The following is a 27909-nucleotide window of genomic DNA, read 5'->3' as shown; positions in this document are numbered from 1 at the left end:
CTACAGTGAGCTCATAGAAACGTGCTGGTGGGTGATAGGCGTGACGAGGGAGAACCGTCAGTCAGCATGATGAGGCTGTCTGTGCTTGCCAAGTGTCATCCGCCGGAGTTAGGCTCCTGCTGTCCCACAAGGGGTGGGAGATGGGGGCACTAACTTTCTGGATAATGACATTTCAAAGAAATGGCATCCAGGTCCTTGTGGAAGGTATTCTTGCATTGTAAAACTGGAAGGAGGTTGGGAGAGGATTTATATCTTAAAGTAAATGCTCTGATGAAAGGCCAGTGGCCTATAGTGGGAGAGAAATCTAACTGAAAGTTCGAAGAAGATGAGGGAATGTTGAAGTCATCTTGGTCATCCATGTTCTTTGTCTCCATCCATGCAGAAAGCTTTCCTTTCCTATAAAACTCAGGTCTAACTAACTAACTAACTAAGTAACTTACTAACTTTGCTCCCCTACTAACTCTTGCCGAGAGAAGAAAGACTACCAAATTTGATTCACCAGTTTGGGAAATTAATGTAGGAATGAGTCCTCAGCCTCTTCTGTGTGCTCCCCTGAGCTCTGCCTCCTTGCTTAGTACCTACATCCTGCTCTGGAATCTATCCACAGTTAGTTCTCTAGATGCAAGCCTATGGTTTCCAGATATGCAATAAAAAAAATTACTCACATTTGTTCTTTCTCTCCAGATCTTTGCTATTGTTTATCCCCATGCCATTGATACTGTATTTGGCTACATATTTGCTTTGACTAATGGACACTGGAAAAAAGGGATAGGCTTTAGGAAGGATCATGTGATTCTGCTTGCCCTTCTTGTACTTCTAACATGGAAACAGCATGTTCTGGCAGCCTGAAGCAGAGCCACTCCAGCTAACCCACACACTAATGAAGGGGAGAAATAAATCCTCTGTTAATTAAGCCACTAAGACTTTGGGATTGTTTGTTTTACAGCATTATCACATGGCTATGCCAAGACTGAGTGAATAAGAACACCAGTTCTGACCCTGGCCAATGTGTCTCAGTTGGTTGGGTGTCATCCTGCAAACCCAGAGATGGCGGGTTCAATTCCTGGTCAGGGCACATGCTGGGTTGCATGTTCCATCCCCAGTTGGGGCACATGCAAGAGCCAACAGATTGATGTCTCTCTTTCACATCGATGTTTCTCTCTCCCTTTCTCTCTCTCCCTTCCCATATTTCTGGAATCAATAAAAGAAAATTAAAAAAAAAAAACAATTCTCAGCAGGGGAATGAAGGTGAGAAACACTCTTGGTGAGTTCCGTTAAGTGTAAATTTAAAGCCAAGTCCCTTAATTTAGATTTTATACTTAATAATTCTGAAATTATTTTTATCTGTCCCATTATTTTATTCCTCATTTGATTCATTATTTTTCATTCCAGACAAATGTATTCACTAGAGGAACAATTTAGAATAAGAAGGACTTAATCAGTAAATACTTTTAAAATAAAAATATTTAAAAAGCAACAGTGTTTGTGGGGGGAGGGTGCAGGTAGAAGAGAGTATAGGAGGGGTAACTGATAATAGAAAAAATTACAATAAAAAATGAACTGTTTAAAAAAAGTAACAGTTTCACTCTTACAAAAACCATTTTAGAAAATGCAAAAGAAGACACACTTCCTGACATGTCCTATGGAGAAAAATAATTTTTATACCAAACTTTATAAATAAACAAACAGCAAAACTTAAAAAGTAAATATTATTTTTGATTTTAAGTAAACACTGATATAAAAAGATATAACCTGGTCCATGGATACAAAAAAAATCAAATCAATGTCCATTCATGATTAAAACTGTTAGCAAAATTAGAAAATATTTTCTTACTTTGACAAAGATATCTATGAAAACCTACAGTAAGCATCATGATTAATAATAGAATGTTTACAGTTTTCTGAGTGCCAAAATAAAACAAGGGTGGCTACTATAACCTTTAGATATTGAATATATTGACCATTTACCTAGAGTTCTAAGCTGGTACAATAAGGAAAATAAATGAATAAATGACATAAGGATAGGAAAATAATACATATAATTAATTGTCATTATTTAAAAATTATTCTTAGTATCAGTAAGCATATTAAAAACATTTTCTGGATAAAAACTTAATAATATTATCATCATATTTCTATTTATCAAGAAGAATTACTTGGATATATAATTTAAATAATAATTATGAAAAACAGTCATTAATACAAAGCATTAGGAAGATTTCAGCATGCTTATATTAAGTATTAAAATTAATAAATACATTTAACATGGTTGCTGAATCAAAGTCTATGTATAAAAATTAATTATATTTCTATATGCCAGCAGGAACAAACTGGAAAATAAAATATAAAATATGTTATGAAAAGATACACATTGAACTAATATTTAGAAAGTTTTAAACAGGAATTTTAAACTTATGTGTGTTTCTCCTGCTGAATTTTCTGAAACCAAGTAGACATCCCAGCACTAACCTGAATGAAAGATCATTGCTCTCACCAATAAATAATTTATCTTCAGAAACCGTCAGACCTTGACTTTTCCACGTTTTCAGCTTCAATTCATTCTCTTAATATTATTTTAAAGAAAATATTTACCCAGATATGCATAGCAATATTAACTGCTCTGAACTGCATGAGCAATGCCTCTGCCATAATTACCTATTGGATGTCTGAATTTCAGAAGCAAGATTTCAGTTTCAAACAGTCTAAATGAAATGTTGGCTAGATGGATACATTTGGTTGTTGGGCTGTACGTTTCCCGCTCTTTTTTCCAGGAGATTTATCCCATCTTATAAATGATCTCAGAAAAAAGGAAAATAGAACCTGACAAATACAGCATAATAGTTAGTCAAGCATTAGGCAAATGATCATTATTTAAAAATAAAATTCTAACAATTTTGTTGTCTTTCTCCTCACAAGATGTATCAAAATTTCATGACAATATTAACTTTTCATTCTGAGCCGGCCAAAACTGATTGGGGAATTTAAAATTAAAGAGAGAAATATACTCTACCAGTATTCACGGGCAAGACAAGTAGGTTAAAAGATCAAACCCTTTGTGAGTTTGGATAAAACTTCGACAAAAATGTGAGTCCTAAAATATTCCATATTTAAACTGCAAATATCCCCTCTCCTCCTATGGTACTTTTCCATCACCTATGACCATTTGTATTGAGCCATTAATTCAAATATTTTACCCCACTATGTAATATGCTATAGTAAAAATGCAGTTTTGAGGGGCCTTTGAAAATATTTGATGTGTAGTAAACGGCTTCTTTCTGAATATTTGGGCAGGGATTAGGAGAGCAGATGTACAACAGAGAGAGCCGAGTATTCTCCATTATCAGTGTTGATATTAGAGCTCACATTCTCTGAAATTTCACATTACAATCCCTACATATCTTCTTATAAGTAATGGATCCACTTAACCCACTGCGATAGAGAGATTAATATATTCCTTACCCTCAATGGGAGAGGCTCCAATTTCATAACTCAGTCACTAGTTTGTCATTTTCTTCTTAAGGATAATTTATAGCAGGGGGATTCATTGTTTTCAAAGAAAACATCCTGTCGTATGTGTTTGACCCCCACGTTCCAGGGCACCTCTCGGAGTCTGACTTGTCGGAACTTAAATATCACGATGGGCTGGACTCCAGAACAAGCTGTAACAAAACTAGTCTTGCTAAAATCTTAGTCTTGTTTCGAAGGTGAGGGGAAAAGCGTGTGCGTTTACATGACGCTGCTGGCACAGTTCTCTCCTCACAATCTCACAGGAATAAATGCTGGAGTAACAAGACCCCATATCTCCTAAGGTAACTGTCCCTATGACCGAAATTCTCAGAGACTCTCTACTGTAAATACTTGCTTTGAAATTTAAAATAACAAAAACCTTAACACTACTACTAATACAGTGGATGTACATTACTAAGTGCAACTCTTAACTGCTAACTCCGCAGCCTCTACTTTCAGACTGATGAATGGGTCAGTTTACGCCAGGAAAGCTGCAGGTGCGTTGCTTTACATTCTGTACCAGAAGGGCCTGTTATGGCTTTTTATAAGTTTGCTTTCGATTACATTATTGATTTGGTCTCCACTTTTTGTAAGAAGTGATTCTATTACTAAATTTAAAACTTAATTTTCCCTGAAAGTACAAAAAAATAAAAATAAAAGTAAACAAGCCAGAAGTCCCAAAGCACTGTGTTGTGTCCATTTTAGTGCCTTTACCAGAAACCCACCGTCCTCCAGGCTCAGCGACAGCCTCCCACATTCAGTCGTGTTTCTTTCCTTTTTAGAATAATCATACAATTGAAAAATTGTGTAAACAGTAAAAAGGCACGACTCTTTACTATCTGTTGTTTCACCTTCTTAATAACATTCATTACAAGTATTTTGCTTAAGAAATTTTCTCAGGTTGCTGGAATAATGAAAGACATTCAATTTTAATTTTTCTTCATTTATCCATGTGGTAACTGATCACTCAACATAATGCACTTTATAAAGGAAATGGACTTTATAAATTAGGTATACATGTATATAAATATGTAAATATGTATATGTATACACACATCTGAATATCTGCTTATTCACTTACTTTCAATCTTTTGTGCTCTTTAACTTTCTCCTTTTCAAAAACATAGAAGCTTTTGCTTTGTTGTCCAACCTGAGACTTTTTTTTAACAGTTTAATTCACTGTGATCACTGATACATTTGGTATTAATTCTACCATATTATTTTACATTTATCGTATATCCCTTTTCATTTCAAATTTTTGTAAAATTAATCATACTTTGCTTGTTCCTTTATTAGTCTTTAGAGTATTTCTTATTTTAATAATGGTTAACTAAATAAAATATATCTGTTCTTACATAATCTTCAACCCAAAATTTGATGAGGTTCACATATTAACAAAATGCTCCGTTAGAAGGATATATAGCTTATTTTGTACATAAACATACCCATTCCAGTGATATTCTGCTGGCTTTTATGTGGTGATTGTCTATTAGGAAACATCAGTCCTTATTCTCTGTAAAAAGTAGCATAAATGGTAAATAGACAATAGACGGGGAGGTTAAGAAGAGTATAGGAAATGCAGAAGCCAAAAAACTTATATGTACGACCCATGGACATGAATTAAATGGGGGGGGAATGCAGGTAGAAGGGGGTGTGCAGGATGGAGGGGAATAAAGGGAGGAGAATGGGACAACTGTAATAGCATAATAAAGAAAATATATTAAAAAAAAGAAATATCAGTCTTTAAAATATCTTTAGAAGCTGCCAACATCAACCTTACTTATACCACAATTGACCTTCATATCAGAAAGAATTGCTAGCAAGTGTAAGTTTCTCTAATTAGTGAAATATATATATGTATAAATATATATACATACAGTTATTATATATATTTATATAAAGCTATAGACTGGATCTTGAACATAGAATCTTTGATAGATTTTTAAATTTTAAAGCTATTCTTAATTTCTTTCTGATGCTAGAGTATCAGGTTTGTTGTGTGAAGAATACAAATACATGAATACATGTTGCCAGCCTCTAGATTATCTTCTAAATTTCATAGACATTCCCTAGCATTTTAACTGGAATTTGGAAATGGCTTTTCAAGATCATGTGAAAGTTAATTCATCTTACTTTTACTGTCAAATATTTCTGTTTTATCCTTGGCTATTTTTGAATGCAGCTTTGAACTCGAAGAACAGTAGTCTTTTATAAAAGTCAGTCTTCTGCATAATGTCTAATGGTTAGATTTATCCCTGAGGAAGGATGTAAATTCATTGCAAATGATACTTTAATGGAGCCTCGCTTTATTGTCATGCAAAGAAATCCAAATGAAGTTGGCAGCCAGCAGCAATTCCTATGGGAAGCAGTTCAACATGAAGCATGTGATCTTGTCAGAAATAAGTAAATAAATACTTCTAGCTTTCCCATTCTAACAATTTTATCCCATTAAGGAAATGCAGAACATGATTTACATGTTGTTGATAATCTTTTTTAAAGAGCAAGTCCATGTACTAGTACTCGTTTGCACTTATTGTAAGAGATTCGACAGGTGTTTTATTCATGATATGCTGGAGACATTATTAGTACCCACAAAGTTGCAAAATACTCATAAGCGAACATACATTTATTTAGTTTAGATAAATGACCCCCTTTCATTGCCATGGGTTATGTGAATTTGTTGAGTTTCTCTTTTAAAGCATCGTGGCTAACAATAGCAGGTAGCCCCCTCATAGGCAATTCTTCAAATTTAAGCATCTTTTACCTTTATCAGATTAAAATGGGTAGGGAGTTTGTTGTAGTGATTTTAATGATGATTACTTGAAATCTTGAAATATACCGGTCTACTTAATCTAATGCCAAATTTCTAAGGGAATTGTGTGCTATGAGAATATCTGATTTTGAAAGCAGAACAAGTTTTCATGGTTTCATAAAATACCTGACTAGAGATAACATTCTCTTCAGAGGAGGGAAGCAATTTCCGTGAGAAATAAGTGTTGTAAACTTAATGAGATTCCAAATAGTTGCCATAAGAGATAACAGTGCTTTTATATTAGAGTTAATCTTCATAGAAGATAAATAGCAATTTTATTACAAAAATTTGCTATGCTGTTCAATTATTTTATTTCTATTTAATTATTTGATATATAATCCCTATAGAAAGCATATAAAATAGATATGTGTAATGTACAAAATAATGATAATGTGAACACCTATGTACTACCACACAGGTCAAGAAATGTCATAGAACATTGTTAACATGTCATGAGCCTCCTAGGAGCATCTTTTTCAACATAAATTCCTTCCTCCCTCCAGAATTAACCCATATTGTGAGGTTTGTGATAACTACCTTAGCTTCTTAAGAATAATTTACCCCCTTAATTTGTGTCCTAATACACATTCGTTACTAATACAGCATAGATGTTTTCAACACTTTAACATTTATCTGTTGTTGCATGTTGTTCGTGTGATTATTTTATTATTACTATATTTCTGTATATTATCAAGTAATAATTTTTATTATTGAGTTCCACTGTATGACCGTACTAGCATTTATATATTCATTCTGTGCCATTTCCAGCTTTTGTAAACGACACTGAGATGTACAGGTGTACGCACAAGAGTGTGTGATTTGGAAGGCATGAAGGGGGCATGCAGAATGGGCACGCGGTTTCGGCAGCGCACTAGTATTCGGTGCAGTCCCCGGACCCGCAGTAACAGCATCACCCTGGGGATTTGTTCCAAGTACTCATTCTTAAGTTCTACCTCAGATGCAGTTCATCAAAAATTCTGAATTTGGGGTCCAGCAATCTTTTTAACAGGGTTGCTAGTTAATTCTGACACACTCTAAAGTTTGAAAACAAGGTATGACTGGACGGGAAATTGCTAAATTGCAGAGTGTGTACATCTACAACTTTATTCGATGATTCCAAGTGGTTTTTCAAAGTGGTGGTACCAACTGACAAAACTCCAGAGGTGCCTGACACTTCGCATTAGTTGTGCACATGGAGGTGCACTCCCTGAGACTCCTTCGAAGAAGAACTTGTTGGCCCAGCTGTTGGCGGGGCTGACAGGATAGCCTTCAGCTGCTGATGCCTTCTGGGACTGGCTCAGCTGCACAGAGCTTTCTCACCGTGGTCCCACCGTTCCTTTGGATGGCCTGCATCCAGTGACTTATTCAAATAGACATGAGAAAGCCTCGCCATTTCAGCTTTCTATAGGACAACTCTGATGAGGCATTTTAACTGCAGAGTACTCTGTAGTGTCTATAAATTCTGTCTTCCGGTGACGTTTCACAGCTGGACATTTCCAGTTTCCCAATCTTGCTTCTTTCCCCTCTTTTCCTAAAAAACACTGACTCCAAATCTACTTCCAGAAAATCTTAACTGATGCCATACTCTTAACACTTGGTGATTAACTGCATTGAACATTTTATCCTTCTTTTGGGTTTTTAATAATGCTTAATTACACTTTCCTGATTACTAATAATGTTGAGCAGCATTTCATTTGGAATTTCTCTTTCATGTAGTACCAGTTCAAGTATTTTTCCTATCATCCATTATGCTGTCAATCTTTTTCTTATTGATAGAATTTTTGTATATGCTAAATACTGGATCTTTGTTATTACAAGCTTGACAACAATACAAATCTTAATAAGCTTGAATGTAAAGATTGATGACAATCTTTATATTTATGCTAATTAAGTTTGTGTTTTAAGAAATCTTTTCCTAACCTTAAGACACAAATATATTTCATGGATTTTTTAAGGGAATTAAATGAGATAATCAGTTTTAAAATAATAGAAATCTTCACCACTTTTAATCACCCAATCAATGAAAATAATCTATCTTTCCATTTTGTAGTTTTTTCTTCATGTCATTGCCTAATGTTTTATATTATTTCTTATAAATATTTTGCACAATTCTGGTAAGATTGTTTCTTATAATCTTATATTTTGTTCCTATTGTGTATTTTGTGTAATATTTTCATTTTATACCTGTAGATTTTCTAGTGCATGGAAATATTTCTTTATTTATTTTGGAAGCAAAAAGGCAAACTGAAACACAAATTCAAATGTGAGAAATTCTAAAAGGTGGAAAAAAGTAGGCAAATTAGGGAACTTAGGATCCAAGAAAAGACATGACAGAGTGTTCTCTGGGTTTTCTTTTTGCCTCAGACATCCTAGAAAATAAGTTGAAGAAATCAGCAGCCCAGAAATGCCAGCAGGTGCAGATAAAACAAGCTTCAAAACTGGCCTGCTAGAGTTCTGGCCAAGATGGAGGTGTAGGTAGAGACCCTTCGCTTCCTCCCACAACCTAAAGGAGGACAACAACCAATCTGAAATCAATAAACAACCAAAAGCACCAGAAAATCAAACTGCATATAACTCTGACAACCAAGGAATTAAAGAAAAAAATCAACCAGAATAACTAGACTAGTAAGGCGGCAGACCACGTGAGCTAACTCAGAAAAACCCCAGCGACTTGCAGATATTGGAGGTGGGGCTGGCTGCCCAGCTCCGCAGGCTTGGAGGGAGGGGCTGGCTTAAGGGGACTCAGAGGTGGCTGTGGGTTACAGCGGTTACAGTTGTAGGAGAAGCTCCCAGTCTCACAGGAGAGTCCTAGAGTCCCTTGAAAAGTGCACTAGAGACAAGCAGGGGAACTGCATTGTTCCCTCTCTGTCCCCTCCCCCACAGGCAGAGCTACTGCGGAGGGTTGCCCTGTCCAGGTGAATACCTAAGGCTCCGCCCCCTTCCAACTTATCAGCTGCATCAAGACAAAGAAATATGGCCCAAATGAAACAACAGAGCAAAGCCACAGAACTAAGCAATTAGGAGATCGCCAACCTATCTGATGGAGAATTTAAAGCCCTGGTAATCAAAATGCTCACAGATCTAATTGAGCTTGGTCGAAAAATGAAAGAACAAATGAGAGATACCCAAAGTGAAATAAAGAAGAATGTTCAGGGAACCAACAGTGACGGGAAGGAAACCAGGACTCAAAGCAATGACTTGGAACAAAAGGAAAAAATAAACATACATTCAGATCAAAATGAAGAAACAAGAATTCAAAAAAGTGAAGAGACTCTTACAAACCTCTGGGACAACCTGAAACATTCCAATATCCAAATTATCGGGATGCCAGAAGGACAAACAATGGCAAGAAATCGAAAACTTATTTGAACAAATAATGAAGGAAAACTTCCCCAATCTGGCGAAGGAAATAGATTTCTAGGAAGCCCAGGAAGCCCAGAGAGTCCCAAGGAAGCTGGACTCAAAGAGGAACACACCAAGGCACATCATAATTACATTACCCAAGATTAAAGATAAAGAGAGAATCCTAAAAGAAGCAAGAGGAAAGGAAAGAGTTACCTACAGAGAAGTTCCCATTAGACTACTAGCTGATTTCTCAAAAGAAGCCTTGCAGGCAAGAAGGGGCTAGAAAGAAGTATTTGAAGTCATGAAAGGCAAGGACCTACATCCAAGATGACTCTATCCAGCAAAGCTTTCATTTAGAATGGAAGGCCAGATAAACTGCTTCCCAGATAAGGTCAAGTTAAAGGAGTTCATCATCACCAAGCCCTTATTACATGAAATGTTAAAGGGGCTATCTAAGAAAAAGAAGATCAAAAATATAAACAGTAAAATGACAACAAACTCACAACTATCAACAACAACAACAACAAAAAAAAAAACCTGGCCTGCTTTCTTTAGCAAAAGAGCCAGGAAAGGGGTAGTCTCAAAAGAAAAAACAAAAACAAAACCAAAAACCCTATTAAGCAATAATTACTCTACTAAGCTAAACATAGAAAAACTTGTGGCACTTTATGTAGATGCATGCTGGGGTATTTCTTTTTTGTTTTTGTTTTTGTTTTTATATAAACTGTTTTGGGGCAGTTTCAGGTTGAAAGGAACATTAAGCAGAAACTAGAGTTTTCCTATGTTCTCTGCCACCCACACACAAGCCATCCTCTTTCACTATCAATATCCCACACCAGAATAGTATATTTGTTAAATTGATGAATCCGCATTGACACATCACCCAAAGTCCATAGTTTACCTTAGGGTTTGCTCTTGGTGTTGCACCTTCTATGAGTTTTGACAAATGTTTAATTACATGTATCCACCAGTATGGTATCAAACAGAATACTTTCATGGTACTACAAATGTTCTGTGCTCTGCCTATTCAAACTATTCTGGCATACCTATGAGGCAAATGTTGGACCTCTAAAAGTTGTCCCAGAGGGTGTTTATACTATACTCATTTTTTTTTTTTTTGATTCCTTTTTCTTCTTGTTGTTCTGATTGGTTGTTTTTTCTTCCTTATGTTCCAAATCATTGATTTAGTTCTCAGCTTCATTCATTCTACTGTTCTTTCCCTGTAAATTGTTCTTTATTTCAATTAGTGTAATCTTGGTTTCTGACCGGTTCTTTTTTATGCTGCTGAGGTCCACTCTGAGTTCCTTAAGCATCCTGTGTTTTGAACTCCTCACCTGATAGATTGCTTATCTCCATTTTGTTTAGCTCTTTTTCTGGAGTTTAGATCTATTCTTTTATTTGGGCCATGTTTCTTTGTCTCCTTGTTTTGCCAGCCTCCCTGTGTTTGTTTCTATGTATTAGGTAGAAATGCTTTGACTCCATGTTTTGCTAGTGTGGCCTAATGTAGTAGGTGTCCTGTAGGGTCCAGTGGCACAGCCTCCCCTATCACCCAATCTGGGCACTCAAGGTGAGCCCTTCCTGTGGGCTGAGTACACCCTCCTCTTGTAGTTGAGCCTTGGTTGCTGTTGGCAGATCAATGGGAGGGAATTTACCCAGGCCAGTCAGCTATAAGGACTTTCTGTGACCACAACCACCAACCTCCGCCCTCTGTGGAGGATCAGCTCTGCAGGGGGTGGTGTGGTGGTGCTCCAACGTGCTCTGTAGCTGTACACTGGGCCCTAGGGTTTCCCTGGTGGTTCAGGCCAAGGTCAGCCCCTACCTGTGTTTTGCCCAGGCACCTTTCCTGAGCTGTAAAGCAATCTGAGATGGCTTCTGCTTGTCCTGGGCTTGGAGATTCCTAGGTGAAGCCAAGCTATAACTCTACTCTGGCTCCTGGTAGGGCTGACTGAAGCCAGCTATTGCTTGTTTGATAGGAATAAGGAGCCAAGACCAGCCGTTCTAATGAAAAAAAACACCTTGGGTTTGCTATTAAGTTGGGTGGGGTAGAATGTCTCTAGATCTGTAGGGTGGATCACACAGTGTTAGACAGGTTGATAGAATCTCAGGTATGGCACCAGCCTACCAGCTCTGTGGGAGGAGAGCTTAGCAAAAGGCCAATGGCCTCTGCTCACCCTGATGCCAGACACTTCATTCTCTCCCTATATACCACTGGTGGCCTTCCAGCTGACACCCAGGAGCTAGAGCTCAGAGGGAATTAGTCTGAGTAGGTTAGTAAGTGTGTGGGTTCCCCAGGAGGAACTGCTTGGGGTTCCAGCAGCTTCCTCCACTGATTCAATCCCCACTAGTTTTCACAGCCAGATGTTACGGGGACTTATATTCCTGGCACTGAAATCCGAGGCTGGGGGACCTGATGTGAGTCTGGGACTCCTCATTCCTGAGATATCACTTCCAAATTTTTATCCAAGTGGGTGCAGGGCCAGTCCATTCCACATCCATACTCCTCCTACCAGTGTGTATGGATATGGTTTCTTAAATTCCATAGTTGTCAGACTTCCATTCAACCCGATTTCTGGTGATCCTTGTGATGGTTGTTCTGTATTTTAGTTGTAATCTTCATGTGGTTGTGAGAGGAGGCGAGCCCTGTCTGCCTACATCATCATCTTGACCAGAATCCTCTTGCCCAGTTTTTAATTAAGTTGTTCATTTACTTTTTAAATTTAAGAGTTCTTTGTGTATTTTAAATAATAGTCTTTTATCATATAACTTTATAACACTATACCATTTCACAAGTCGTTCAAGTACCTATTAATAATAAAATAGTCTTAATTCCCTTCTATCCATTGCATCATTGATGGCATTCATTTCTCTCACACCTAAATTATAATCATCCAATTTATTACATTGCTGCTGTTATTTTAAACAACTTACTTGTTAGTTCAATTAAGAATAAAAAATAAATTTTGTATTTTACCTTCATGTATTTCTTCCACGATGCTCTTCTTTTATTTATGGAAATCTAAGTTTCTGATCTATATCATTTTCCTTTGCTCTGATGAATTCCTTTTAAACATTTCTTACAAGGCAGATTTACTGGTAACCAATTCCCACAGTTTTATGTGTCTGAGAAAGTCTTTATATCTCCTTCACTTTTGAAGGATAACTTTACAGGGTACAGAATTCTAGGCTGGTGGGTTTTCTTCTCTGAATGCTTTAAATATTTATTGATTCTACTCTTCTTGCTTCCATAGTTTCTGAGAAAAAGTGAGATGTAATCATATCTCTGTTCCTGTGTAGGTAAGGTGTTTCCTCCCTCCTCCCCCACATCTCTAGCGACCTTGAAGATTTTTGCTTTATCTTTGATTTCCTGCAGTTTGAATATGATATGTCTAGGTGTGGTGTTGTTTTGTTTTGTTCGTTTGTTTTGCATTTATTCAGCTTTGTATTCTCTGACCTAGCTGGGTCTCTGGTTTGAGGTGTGACATTAATTTGGGAATTTTTAGTCATGATTTCTTCCAATATTCTTTGTTTCTTTGTCTTCTTCTCCTTCTGATGTTCCCATTTTGCATATGATAAACCTTTGTAGTTTTCCCACAGTTTTTGTATTTCCTGTTTCTTTCTTTCCCCCATCTTTCCTCTATTTCATTTCAGTTTTGGAAATTTCTAATGACGTATCTTCACGCTCAGAGATTCTTTTTTCAGCCACATGCAGACTGCCAATGAGCCCATTAAAGGCCTTTCTCATTTCTATAATGATTTTTACCTCTAGTATATAAGAAAAAACAGAATACTCTGGCTCGTTTATCTGGCTACATTCCTTTTCTCCTTGATAAAAGTCAAATGGATTTTTCTCTGCTATTCACTGTAAGAACCTGGTAGAACTCCAGGAGATAAAACACACAATTGTGGGCCCCCTAATCCCACCTCAGAGTTTTTAAATCTCAGCCTTTTCACACCTAGCCTCCATCAATTCATCAGTTACACTTCAGATTTTCCTACCCAGACATTGGTTCCAGGGGAGATTTCAGCTTGTCAATTTCGGCTCAGATAAGCTGATTCTCTGTATCCTCCAGTGTCTTCAACTTTGGAGGCAGGGGTTCACTCTGTGAGCTTACTTCTCTGTTGGATCTAAGAAAAAAGTGTTGATTTTAAGTTTGTTCACGTTTTTACTTGTTGTTAAGGTGGAATGGTGATTTCTAAGCTCTTGATATGCTGAACCAGAAACTGAACATCTGGATGCCTTTCGTATGTATTGTATTTGTGATTTGTTAGTTCTTCGATGTGCAGATTGGTTCATTTTATCATCTCAAGCAAATTTTCAGACAGTTATTTCTTCTGAATATTGCCTCTACCCATTCTTTGTCTCATTTCTTTTTGAAAACTTAATGAGATATGTTAAACTTTTACTTTATCACCAGTCCATCTTGACTCTTTACCTTTCATCTTTTCATTTCTATGAGTTGCATCCTGTAAAAATTTTTTGTTCTCTTTTCCAGCTTGTCAGCATGTGTTTCTGTCTAATCTGATGTTAAGTGTATTCTTGGAGATTTTTATTTCAATTATTAGGGAGAAAGTATATACATATGTTTCTAGAAGTCTTGGTTATTTTCCTTAAATATCTTAATTTTCTGTAGTTTAAGTTCCTAGCAGATATTTTTAAAACATGTATTTTCTTTGGATATCGTGAAGCTTAAAAATATTTTCAGGTAATTTGTGTCTGATAATTCCAACTTTGAAGTGTGTTACAGATCTTTACTATTTCTGCTAGTTTTCAGTCATGGCACTCACATGCTTGATTTTTTTTTTTTTTTGGTGTATGTGATTTTCATTTTCCTCATGAAATTGTTTGTGAGAAATGCCTTATCTACTTTTTGTACATTTTTGCTCCTTAATTACTGAGAATTAAGCAAAGAAACAATATTTTAAGGGAGAGAAAAAATAGAAAGATTAGAGGAGAAAGAGAGAGAATAAATTAGAATCAACATATATATTCTTATATTGACTATAGAACTCTGCAATATGTAGCTGGCACAGTCAATAATTCCTCAATTTCTTTGGGATGTCCAATTTTTTATCAAAAGTATTTCTGATGCTTCTTTTCATCAGTGCTCTGTGGTACTGAGATATTTATTTTCTTTCTTTGTACACAATTTATTAACCTATGTATTGCACTAGCTTTTACCTCTCTTTTATAAGAATTGAGTATATTAGGCTTATTTTCTCCTCTGTCAACACACACCAATTATAGATGAAAAAATTCTTCAATTTTCTAATTAGCAGTTTACATCCATTTATATTGTTCTAAAAACTGGAATGGGGTAGGAAGAATGTGTTCAAAATATGTGGAAATTAGTGCTAAAAGCCATAATGAATATCTAAGTAAACATAAAGAACTAATGTGGGAAAAGGTAAAATCCTTCAATATATCCATTCCCTTCTTAAATGTTTTTATTTTTCCCCATTGCCTTAACAAGGCAATGAATGCACTTATAAATATGTACTCTCTTTCACATGCTATTCACGTTATTTACTGGGTCTTGTTTGTTCTTACCTCATTCTAATAAGAAAATATTACCTCTTGACCTTCTTTCTGCTTATCATCCAAAATTTATGCTTCAGCTATGTTGGTATATTTTAGGCTGAAACTTCTAAGCTTGCCTACCACACCACATTCTCAAACAGGAGAAGTTAAATATGAAATCCCTCAATTCCTCAAAAGTAGAACTACAGATCTACCTATATTCATGCATCTTTTACTATTTTTCTCTTATTCACAAAACACACACTGGAATAGCCAGTTTCCAGGGAAAGCCTCTATGTTCTATATGTTGGAGACAATCTACTTCCGGCATTTAAGGAATCCTCCGCTGTTAGTTATTTCTTCTTTTTTCTTTTTGAAACCCATTTTCTGTTCATATGTTCAGTCTATGAAGGACAGAAACACTGTGGTTTTTGCTTTCTTCTGTATATTAAAACTGGTTTTTGTCTTACCTAAGAGCATTCCAGTATGGACTTATAAATGATTGCCCCAGAATATATCATCTTCCATTTTTTTCCTTTCTATTTTTGCTTCCTCTTGTGCAATGCCATTGCTCTAAATGAAGTCCCCACCAATAACAAACTTGACCACATTTCTTACCAGTAGCCTTCTCTCTTCTCTATTCCAGACACGGTGATCTCCTCTTTTTGATTTCCCCTCTCCATCAAGACCAATTTTATTAAAAGAATTATTTATACAGGGGTCGGCAAAAGTAGTTTTACAGTGTGTGTATGTGAAAAAGTTTATTCTTGTATTATTTCTTTTAGATTTTTTAAATATTTCATATTTTAATATATTTATTCCATTATCATTTAGTCCCCTTATCCTTTTCCCCCCACAATCACCACACTGTTGTCCATTTAATAATAATAAAACTATTGTTATAATCATAACCTACATCTTTATGAATGATGTAGGTTATCATCATTCTTTATGAATAACTGTGAACCTACTTTTGCTCACCCCCATATGTCCGCATCTCTCACTAACCCATACTCAATTTCTTTCCTGCTCTAAATTTAATTATGTGCCAATTCTAGCTGCTGACATGATTTTATTTTTACACCTATGTGCACATGAACTTATACATTTCTTTTTTCAGCCCAGAACTCCTATGAGCTGTGAAACGTATACCTTATTTCCTCCTTTACATTTCCCCTAAGTATAAAAAAAGACACGTCAAACTTCAAATATCCAAAACCATAAGTAAAACCTTCTGTTGTGCCTGAACTTACCTCTCCTCTAATATCCTCCAGTGAATGCCACAAATATCTATAATTCTAGAACGCTATGATTTTCTTTGGCTCCAGTTTACCCATTTCTTCACATGCAAACTATGTGTTTGATTACTTAAAGATCTTTTTAAAGAAATTAAAGTACAATGCATATATAGGAAAGAGTACAACTCATTACTATACAGCTTAGTAAATTATCACATAATCAACAACTAAAAAAAGAACTATTTCTGTCTCTTTCTGCCTACTACCCTTCTATCATCTCCAAAAATTAATACCTAAATTCTAACAACATTGATTGGTTTTGAGTAATTTTTAACTTTATAAAATGGAATCAAACACTTTGTATTTTTTAAATCTATTTTTAATCACTCAATATTATGTTTGCCACATCCATTTACATGTTGCTTATAACTGCAGTTCATAAATTTATTTTTATATTGTTCTATTGTATAAATATACAAAATTTAATTATTCATTATTCTGTTGAAGACTTTTTCAGTTATTTCAAAATTTGAGCTATTATACTAAGCATAGTGTTAACATTTTTATGAGCATTTTTGGTGGCCATATGTATATGTATTTCTGTTAAGTGTATCTGTAAGTCTAATTCCTATATTATAATGTATGTATAGATTTGACTTTGATAGATAATGGCCAGATCTTTTTGATTTTAAACGTGTAAAGATTTTTCTTTTTCTTCATATATACTCATAATTTTTCTTCATATATACTCATAATTTTAAAGATAGCAAAATTACTAAATCATAGCAATAATCTCTTCTCTGGTCTTCTGAGTCAACACAGGTTCATCTTCAATACTATTGCTTTATTTTGGACTCATTAATCTTTTTGGAAATGAAAGTATGGCCCTTACTTACACTTCCACCACAAGACATTTGACTATGCTGTGCCTTACCCCCACTTCCTGTGCAACTACCTCCACAACCACAGCGTTTGCCTGGTCAGCTCCCAGTCTTTCCCTTAAATTGCTGCTCATATATGTATACACTTATAGCCCAATGCACATGATACGGTTATCACTGTGACTCTTTTATAAATGCCTCTCTTTGCGACATGACTGTAAACTCTGTGCTGGCAGAGACTTTGTATTTCTCCTCCAATCTAAGATCCCTAATGCATAGAACAATGGATAGGACACAGTATGTGTTCAAAATAGATGGGTGTTGAATGAATGCATTTGTGCCAGAAAGCATGAATAAATGAGTGCTATTTACATGGAAAACTCTTTCTCTTCCCTCTTTCTTCTCTAACTTTGTTGGTTAATTATTATTCATCCTTCATATCTCAGCTTATACACTGTTGACTATGATATTTTTCTCAACCAAAACTTCATTATAGTGCCTCTCCAGTGAGCTTTACTTGTAACTGATTCTTTCTTATTCTAATTTAACCTATTACATAACAATGCTTACCTTTTGTCTGTTTCCCTCACTAGTCTGTAAGCTTTGATATGATCACAAGAACACCCCACATTCCAGAACAGTTACTAAAAAAAATCAGAAAAAACTTAAACTTTTCCTTTCCTGAGTCTAGCTTTCTCATTTAAAAAAATTAAGTAATGTCTTCATTTTTTATTCAATCTAAGGGTGTCATATGATTCATTACATTAATCCAAGTTGATAAATTTGAATTACTTCAGGCATGGCAGCTTCAAAAGTAATTAATTATCTGAGATGATGAAGACAAAGATAAAGATGAATGTGAGTAGGAAGAAAAGAAAAGGAGAATAAAACAGGAAACGAAGGAAAACATGTGTAATAGGAGCAGAGATGTTTGTAACATAAGAATAAAAACTTCTGTCCCTCCCTTCCTGTTTTCATTTACACTGACCTCAACTTTCAATATTTCCAACATACCTTTCTTTTCACTCCAAAGTTTGAGCCACAATAGATTGTTCTAAAATACCAGGAAATATGTTATTTTGAATATGTTATATGTTTAACTCATTCCAGAAGTACAAAATCCTAAAAGTATATGTTTATATTTTCAGTTTCTACAAAGTTTTTTCAAGGACTCATTAGTCAGGTAATTCACTTGGGACCAAATACACTTTTGAAATTTGAATAGGTCCTCATTTTTAGAAATGATTAGAGACTGAGTAGATCAAATAAGCAGGTAAATGTCTTTCATCTGACCTTGATTTATATTTATGTAGGTTCTCTAAAATTGTACCAAAGTTTTTTTATCCAATTGCAACAAGTTATGAAAATGCATAATATTGATCAATAATTTTTTGCAAAATTTTAAGAATTCTGCACATCTGATCTTTATTTTTCACTTACTGTGGACAATTAAATGTGTCCCTTGATATTAAATTATGCAGCTTTTAGGAATTATTTAAAAGAGAGGGAGGGAGACTTTTTATTGCAATGCAGAATTTCAATGTTGCTTGAAATGGGAATCATGTCCTTTACTCTATACAAAGATGATATTTTTTCACAGATGGCAAAGATGATACTGCCTAGTATCATGACAACTATAGTGAACGAATAAGAGTAATGGTAAACAATCCATAGTTTATGGGGACATTATTAGACTGACTTAAGGGTTAAGAAACCTCTGAGAAGCTTATGATCAATAACTGTCAGTATTTATATTGATTAACTATGTACAAAGCACATGGTAAAGTATTTGAAGACCATGCTATGAAGTACATCCTCTGGGCAACAGAAATATTATTAAAATTTGAAAGAAAAAAGATGAGGTTAATTCTGGCTTGATTTATGCTATTTAAACCTAAATGTTTTCTTTCACATTAGTGATTCCTTTCAGCGTTAAAATGATCTCAAATGTCCACTAAAACTATAGGTATTAATAATTTTTCCTTTCAAATAAAATAATACAGTTATTACTTTGCATTTGAAATCTTTAAACTTCAAATTAGTAATTGGGTTAACACAAAAGATGCAATGTAAATTGAGGTTATTGGGGAGTTGAGTGGCTTCTGCTGATTAAAATAAAATAGGCATTTATTATTCTTATTTAATGTCATCAAATAAATCCAATGTTATCTTTTCAGGTGATTAAATGAGTCATAAAAAGAAATAAGTCCTCTAAAATAACAGGATACTGGGAGAACCAAGATGGTGGCATAGGTAGACACACTGTGCCTCCTCGCACAACCAGAACTGACAGAGAATCGAACAGCAAGGGGGACTGACACCAAGGAAACAGAAAATAATCATTCATCCAGACTGGTAGGAGGGGCGGAGATGGGCACCGGGGTGGAGAGGACTCGCGTGGCTGTGGCGGGACTGAGACTGGCGGAGTGTGGGACAAATGGCGCAGGCAGTCCGAGCACTAGCAGACCCTGTGGTCCCACATTTGCACAGATAAACCCAGAGGGCCGGACTCAGAGTGGCGGAGAGTGGGGCAGGCAGAGTGGCGGGTAGCACCTTGCGGCACCACATTCGCCCACAGATAAACCTGACGAACGGCAGCGAAGCAGACCGCTGCGCAACCCAGGGCTCCAGCTCCGGGAAATAAAGCCTCAAACCTCTGATTGAAAGCGCCCCTGGGGGTTGGGGCGGCAGCAGGAGACACTCCCAGCCTCACAGGAGAGGTTGTTGGAGAGACCAACAGGAGCCTAGAGTGTGCACAGGCCCACTTACTCAGGAACCGGCACCAGAGTGGCCCAGTTTGATTGTGGGTATCGGAGTGGAAGATCGAAATCCAGAGGAGAGTGAGGTGGGCGCCATTGCTCCCACTGGGCCCCTCCCCCACGTACAGCGTCACAGCGCAGCAACCAGCATTACCCCGCCCTGGTGAACACCTAAGGCTCCGCCCCTTAAAGTAACAGATGCGCCAAGACAAACAAAAAAAAAATGGCCCAAATGACAGAACACTTCCAAGCTCCAGAAAAAATACAACTAAGCGACGAAGAGATAGCCAACCTATCGGATGCACAGTTCAAAGCACTGGTTATCAATATGCTCACAGACTTGGTTGAATCTGTTCGAAAAACAGATGAAAAAATGAAGCCTATGCTAAGAGAAACAAAGGAAAATGTACAGGGAACCAATAGTGATGAGAAGGAAACTGGGACTCAAATCAATGGTATGGACCAGAAGGAAGAAACAAACATCCAACCAGAAAAGAATGAAGAAGCAAGAACTTGGAAAAATGAGGAGAGGCTTAGGAACCTCCAGGATACCTTGAAACGTTCCAACATCCGAATTATAGGGGTGCCAGAAGGAGAAGAGGAAGAACAAAAAATTGAACACTTATTTGAACAAATAATGGAGAACTTCCCTGATCTGGCAAAGGAAATAGACTTCCGGGAAGTCCAGGAAGCTCAGAGAGTCCCAAAGAAGCTGGACCCAAGGAGGAACACACCAAGGCACATCATAATTACATTAGCCAAGATTAAGCAGAAGGAGAGAATCTTACAAGCAGCAAGAGAAAATAACACAGTTACCTACAAAGGAGTTCCCATAAGACTGTCAGCTGATTTCTCCAAAGAGACCTTACAGGCAAGAAGGGGCTGGAAAGAAGTATTTGAAGTCATGAAAGGCAAGGACCTACATCCAAGATTGCTCTATCCAGCAAAGTATCATTTAGAATGGAAGGGAAGATAAAGTGCTCCTCAGATAAGGTCAAGTTAAAGGAGCTCATCATCACCAAGCCCTTATTATATGAAATGTTAAAGGGAGTTACCTAAGAAAAAGAAGATCAAAAATAGGAACAGTAAAAATGACAGCAAACTCACAGTTATTAACGACCACACCTAAAACAAAAACAAGAGCAAACTAGGCAAACAACTAGAACATGAGGGTTGTCAATAAGGGAGTGGGAGGGGGAGAGGGGGGTAAAGGTACAGAGAATAAGTAGCATAGATGATAGGTGGAAAATAGACAGGGGGAGGGTAAAAATAGTGTAGGAAATGTAGAATCCAAAGAACTTATAAGTATGACCCATGGACATGAACTATGGGGGGGGGAATGTGGGAGGGAGGAGGGTGGGCAGGATGGAGTGGAGTGGGGGGGGATGGGACAACTGTAATAGCATAATCAATAAATATATTTAAAAAAAATAACAGGATACTTTCATTTTATTTCATAGTAAAGTTTTAAATTATTCAATAATATGTTTCCCTTAACAAAAATGATTCTGACCAAATATTTACATAAAAATTACATATTATAGACTTATTATCTTTAAAGTCTTTAGCTTTATGTAAAAAATACATTTTCTTATCTCATAAATTCAACTCAGGAAACAACATTTAGTGAACTTCTGTGTTTAAAATTAAATAAGACAGTTGTAGATTTCTTCATAATTTTCCAAAAGATGAAGTAACACTATATCTTACAGTCTTTAAAATGTTGATCAATACTGAGAACTTAGTTTTCTATTCTTGAATACAGACAAAAGTTATAGTTTTAAATCTTTGATTACACTGATGCAACCACAAACCTGTCTGTTAGCACGACCATGCAACACACTTTACCCTTTGGCTTCCACAGCACTTTAAATTCAATAAAGTACAAAAGCCTTCTAACTCCGGATAGTCTTACCCTCTCCTTGTTCACAAATCATGGTGAACGCCATTGCTCAGAGTCAAATATGTAGAAGTAATATTGAATAGTTCCCAAGAATAAAACTCTGAACGCTATCTAAAATATACTTGTACGTGTGATTTAGGGTCACATATTCAATTACCTGTGTCCAAATTACCTAGCAAAGAATCGGTCCTTATTTTTATGGTTTCATCATAAAAGTTATGTTTTACTGTCTTTTCTTTGTACAGTATAACTGGAAATCCCCAAACAGTTGCCTATATTTAGCAGCCACTGAAGATTTGGTCTTGAAACACTGACTGGAAGTTTTGTGTTGACATGGCTAATTCGATAGGGTACATGCAATTATGGTGATATATATCAAAAGTAATATCAAACTACACGGATCATGTGATGTAATGGCAGTAGTAAAACTTATTGAAAGTAATAAATAAAAGGCATGGTGAAATATCAATATATTTTTAAAAATCTATTATCTACACAGATATATGAGAACCTTCACTTACAATGTTATGAAAACTCAGTCATAGCAGTAAATCCTACTAAACTAGCAAGAGAGTAGTGAAGAATAAAACACTGACGAATGGCCGATACCACAGTATTTTAAATTGTGCAACAAAACTGAGAATATTGAGAACCATTGATTGACTGGATAAGTACTGGGTTAGAAACTGAGTAGTTGTCAGATCCATGTTCAAATTTCATTACAATAACCACATTGTTTTGGTTTTGTTGTATATATTTACTCATTTATAAAACTAAATTGATAATGCCTGTATTACAGAAATATTGTAAACTAGAATGTCTCAATGCTTGGAAAATAATAATAAATAAATATATATTTGCTTTCTTCCTCTCCTTTTGATGAAAATAATCAGTCTTCCAGGTAGAGAAGAAGTGATGTCATGTGTCTCTTTTCTGATGCACTGTGTTAGTGTAGTAATCTGCATGTCCATGAGAGTAATCAAAGCATTTGTCGTATGGAGACAGACAGTGGTAGTCAGATTGCATCTCAAGCTCATGAATAGTGTGTATGTTAAATGAGTGAATGGGTCCTCTCAAATAATTTCTTTGCTATAGTTGTTGCTAACTCACAATGTCTCAATTTCCTCACGTATAAAATCAGACAGAAGGCACAGATCAGAGGTCTGCAAACTACATACCACAGGCCAAATACAATCTGCTAGTTATTTTTGTGTGGCCCTTGGAGCACCACTCAAGAGAGCTAACTTTCTCCTCTGTCCCCAGGGCCTGCTTCCCCTGCTTTTGTGTCCCACTGTGGCTGGGGGCCCCAGGGGCTGCCACCTTTTGTACTGATATCACTGCATTTAGTAGCCATGTTCCTTTAATCTACTGTTACATAGTGGAGCTTAGGTGGCTTCTCTGCTTCTTCCCACACATTTTAGTCTTTGTTATGGCAGCGCCCTACTCCAATATCAAAATGGCATCTGTTATCGATTGCTGTGTATAAATACCCACTTTTCTGCTTTAGCAGTCTGCTGGGGCTACAGATATCCCTTGGCTCAGCTGGGGAGAGATGTATTTTCAAGCTCACACACCTGGTGTTCCGTAGATAAGTTCTTAAGGCTGGAATAAAAATAAAAACTGAAATTGACATAACACTAGATTAACAGGAGAAAAAACAATTATGTGTCCATGGGAGAATCACAATATGATGCTCAGATTATAAAAGAAGCCTCTAAGAAATGATCAAATTAAGCATCTTTTTATACTTTTAAGCAGAAATAAATATATTTGTGAGAAATTGTAGGACAGACAAAGGTGTCGCCCATTAGAAAGATGTCTAAGCAAGTTTGGGCTCAGCGTGTATGTTAGTAAAGGGGTTATAAGCTTTGTATATAAGGTATACAAAAAGCTATATACAGGCTTTTTGACTCCGAATGCTTTTAACTCCTACGATAAGGTTTTCTCTTAGCCTTGAGGAGCTGAGAGGGCACCTATGACATGAAGGTTTGTTTCCTGCATTTAGAGAGACAAAGAGTTAGAGAGCTCCTCCCTCTCCTGCTGCGTGCCAAGATTTTAATTTAAAATAATTAATATGCCATTGTGGGGCAGCCTGCCCTGGGCCCCAACACAGGGTTTAGCTGGCTGTTGGCCAGAGGTTACCCTCAAGGGCTCACGATATGTCAACTGGCTTCACCAGGACAATCATGACATACACACACACATATGTATGTATGTATACATATGGAGAGAGAGGACGCGAGAGGTGGTGCTAGAGTGAGTTGGAGCAAGAGAGAAGACACAATCTTTTGCATGAGAATCTTGGGAGTGACATCTCATCGCTTATTACCCCATGATTTACCAGGAAGAGGGTTTTATTGGGAGGCATTTGAGAAACTGCCTCCAACACTTTTCATCAGGATCCCAAGAAACCATGTCCCTTTCACATGCAAAACACATTCACTTCCTCTCAAATGCCTCGAAATTTTGTCCCACTGCATCATGTCAAAGTCCACAGTCTCATTATCTAAATCAGATCCAGGTGTCAATAAGCCTACTAGAAGAGAATTCCTTTGGATTTGTAAATCTATGAAAAGAAAGAAATTAAAAGACAAGTCATTGGCCCCCCTCACCCGCACACACTTAGCATACAATTGTGAAGCAGGCACAAGATAGCTGCTGTAGACAATTGTGTTCAAAACAGGGAGCAGTAGGAGACACAAAGAACCCAGGGTCCATAGCAAGTTTGGTGTTTATCTGAACAAATGTTGGAAATACACTAGGTTTCAGACCTGTGAGTAATTCCCTGGGCTCTTGGTTCCACCCTCTGTGCTCTTCTAACTGCCCTGGGATCCTGCCTTTCACTTTTCCAGGCCTGTGTTTGCACCTCAGTCAGCTCCCTCCCAGTGGAATTTAAAAAGTCCTAGAACCTGTTGTTTTGTACACTCTTTGTTCCTTTCAGTCCAAGCTAGATATTTCTTTTCTTCTTCTTTTTTTTTTTTTAAATCCTTACCCAAGGATATGTTTGTTGCTTTTAGAAAGAGAAGAAGGAGAGAGAGGGGGGCATTGATGTGAGAGAAACATAGATCAGTTGCCTCCTATATGTATCTGGACCAGGGAGCAAAGCTGCAACCCAGGTATGTGCCCTGACTGGAATCGAACCTACAACTTTTTGGTGTATGGGATTATGCTCCAACTGAACTGGGCCAGGGCCAAGCTGGCTGTGTTTCTGAAGATAGTTTTCTCAAAAAGTTTATGCACTTCTGTGAGTATTATTGGGGTTTATTTCATTAGATAAAACCCAAACCCATAAATCTCTTCAACATAATTTATTCTCCACCTTGGGATCCTATTAAGATGGCTGAGAAACAATGCTCTAAGCTTCTTAGTAGGCCCATTGTTTGAGCCTGTACTGTTTAAAATACTATATTTATTTATTTTTAGAGAGAGGGGAAGGGAAGGAGAAAGAGAGGGGGAGAAATATCAATGTGTGGTTGCCTCTCGTGCACCCTCTACTGGGGACCTGGCCCACAACCCAGGCATGTGCCCTGACTGGGAATTGAACCAGCAACCCTTTGGTTTGCAGTCCATGCTCAATCTACTGAGCTATACCAGCCAGGGCTGTGCCTGTACTTTTTAAACAGCACTTTATATGACTAAACTTTTATTTTTTAAGCACCACTTTATATAACTAAATGATACTTGATTCTTTTAAAAGCATTCTGAAGTCTTAATAAAAGGTTGTGTATTCACAACCTTTGGATTATTTTTGGACACATCTTTGTGCCAGGGCTCAGATACCATTTCTTAATTTTAACATGTTTCCCTCTCTGGAGAGGCCAAGAATTTTGAAACCATCAAGTTCTCGTTCTCCTTTGTTTAAAGGTAGTCAATCTCCTCAACCTATCTCTCTGAACTTATATTTTACTATAAGCAGCAGGAAAAATTCAGGAAGCATCTTCAACTCTGCTTTGAAATCTCCTTTTCTACATCACAAACTTCATTAGGTACATTTTCTAGTTTCCACATAACTGCGGATGACCGTGTTTCTATTTTTATGCTACCACGTAACAAGTAAACTCCCTTCTCCAGTTTTCAATAACACGTTACTCACTTCATTTAGAGGCTAAGTCTTCACAGTTTCAATTTCTATTAACAGTCTGTGCAGAAAAATTTAGGCATTCTCTAATATGCTCTTTAAATTCCTTACAGCCTTTACACACAGCACATTTCCAAAGCCATTTGTACGTTCTTCGTGTCTGTTACGGTGTCCCAATAAAATGGTATATTTGTATACCATTAAAATGTATACAATGGAATTGGCTATCTATAACTATGTAACAGATTAGTATGCAAATTAGTGGCTTTAATTGACAACATTTATTGCCTCACCGATTTTATAGGTCAGGAATCTAAGTACAGCTTCTTTGGGTTCTCTAATCTGAGTTCTTTTCGACATTGCAATCACGATGTCAGCCAGGGCCCGAGTCATCTCGAGATTCTATTAGGAAGGGATCTCACTCCAAACTCCCTGGCATGGCTGTTGGCAGGATACAATTCCTTATAAACTGCGGGTCTGAGTCCACCCTCAGTTACTTCCGTGTGGGCTTTTCCAGGGCCACTCAGAATAAAGCAGCTGGCTTCAACAAATCAAGCAAGAGTGACTAGAGTGCAAGCAAGACACAAATCAGTCTTTTGTAAACTAATATTATTGGCATCCTATCTCTTTTTTTGTATTCTATGCATCATAAGCAAGTCACAAAGGTCCAGACCATACAAGGTGTTATACACAAGGTGGTTAACCCCAGGAGGCAGGGACACCTGGGAGCCATTTCTGGAGATGTCCTCTCTATAGTCATTAACACTTTGCCCATGATTGATGGGAAAATAAACCCATTTTTTATTATTCTTGGGAGTTACAGAGGATATGAGAAATATCTGTTCAAGGCAGACCATCTGTATTCATGGAAATACAAATTAATTTCTGTGCTTATCATTTAATCAACTGTCTAGTGATAGAAAGAGCAGAAAAGGTAAGGTTGATGAGCAAACCTTAGCTTCCAAAATACATTGTGATTTTGGAAGAAAGAGAGAACTTCTAGAATGTACACAGACCTAAAAGTATTGGAAATCATGAAATACCCCAATTATTCTTCTTACCAGTTAACTTTTCACTTTCACTTTCCCAAAGATGACAAAGCTTACATTCCTGTTAAAAATATCACTCAAATAAGCCAAGACCTTTCATTATTTCAAAAATTTCTTTTAACACTTTCAAATCTTCAGAAATTCTATTTGGGCATGAATACAGCTGAAAATAGTTGAAAAGGTACATAAATTAGATGGAATAAAGTCTCTTGCCAAGGTCCGAATGCTTGGGTCCCCTCCAAATTCATATGGTGAAATCTCATTTCAAGCTCTTAATCCCTAAAGTGATGGTTTTAGGAGGTGAGGCCTTTAAGAAGTGATTAGGTTATGAGGTTGAGCCTTCATGAATGGGATTAACACCCTTATAAAAGAGGTCCCCACAGAGCTAGCTCACCCATTCCACCTTGTGAGAATATAGCAAGAAGGTTCAATCCATGAACCAGGATTCTTGCCCTCACTAGATACTGAATCTGCCAATATTTTGATATTAGACTTTCCAGCCTCCAGAGCAAAGAAATAAATGTTTATTGTTTATAAGCCACCCAATTTATGGTGTTTTGTTATGATAGTCTGAATAGACTGAGATAGTTCTCAAGTATTTTTTAAAGATTTTGTTTATTTATTTTTAGAGAGAAGGGGAGGGAGGGAGAAAGAGAAGGAGAGAAACATCAATGTGCATTTGCCTCTCACACACCCCCTACTGGGGACCTGGCCTGCAACCCAGACCTGTGCCCTGATTGGGAATTGAACTGGTGACCCTTTGGTTCACAGGTTGGCTCTCAATCCACTGAGCCACACAAGCCAGGGCTCAAGTAGTTT

The 27909-nt window shown here is 36.8% G+C and overlaps 1 pseudogene; it reads right to left on the bottom strand.

The window, feature by feature from the left end:
* Positions 1-26434, bottom strand: part of LOC112318983 (bifunctional phosphoribosylaminoimidazole carboxylase/phosphoribosylaminoimidazole succinocarboxamide synthetase pseudogene) — a 67410-nt pseudogene extending 40976 nt beyond the window's left edge.
* Positions 26435-27909: the final 1475 nt, after the last annotated feature.

The sequence above is a fragment of the Desmodus rotundus genome, chromosome 3, assembly GCF_022682495.2.
Source record: "Desmodus rotundus isolate HL8 chromosome 3, HLdesRot8A.1, whole genome shotgun sequence".
Classification (NCBI taxonomy): domain Eukaryota; kingdom Metazoa; phylum Chordata; class Mammalia; order Chiroptera; family Phyllostomidae; genus Desmodus; species Desmodus rotundus.
The sequence above is the reverse complement of the archived record's forward strand: the minus strand, read 5'-3'. Positions and strand labels throughout refer to the sequence as shown.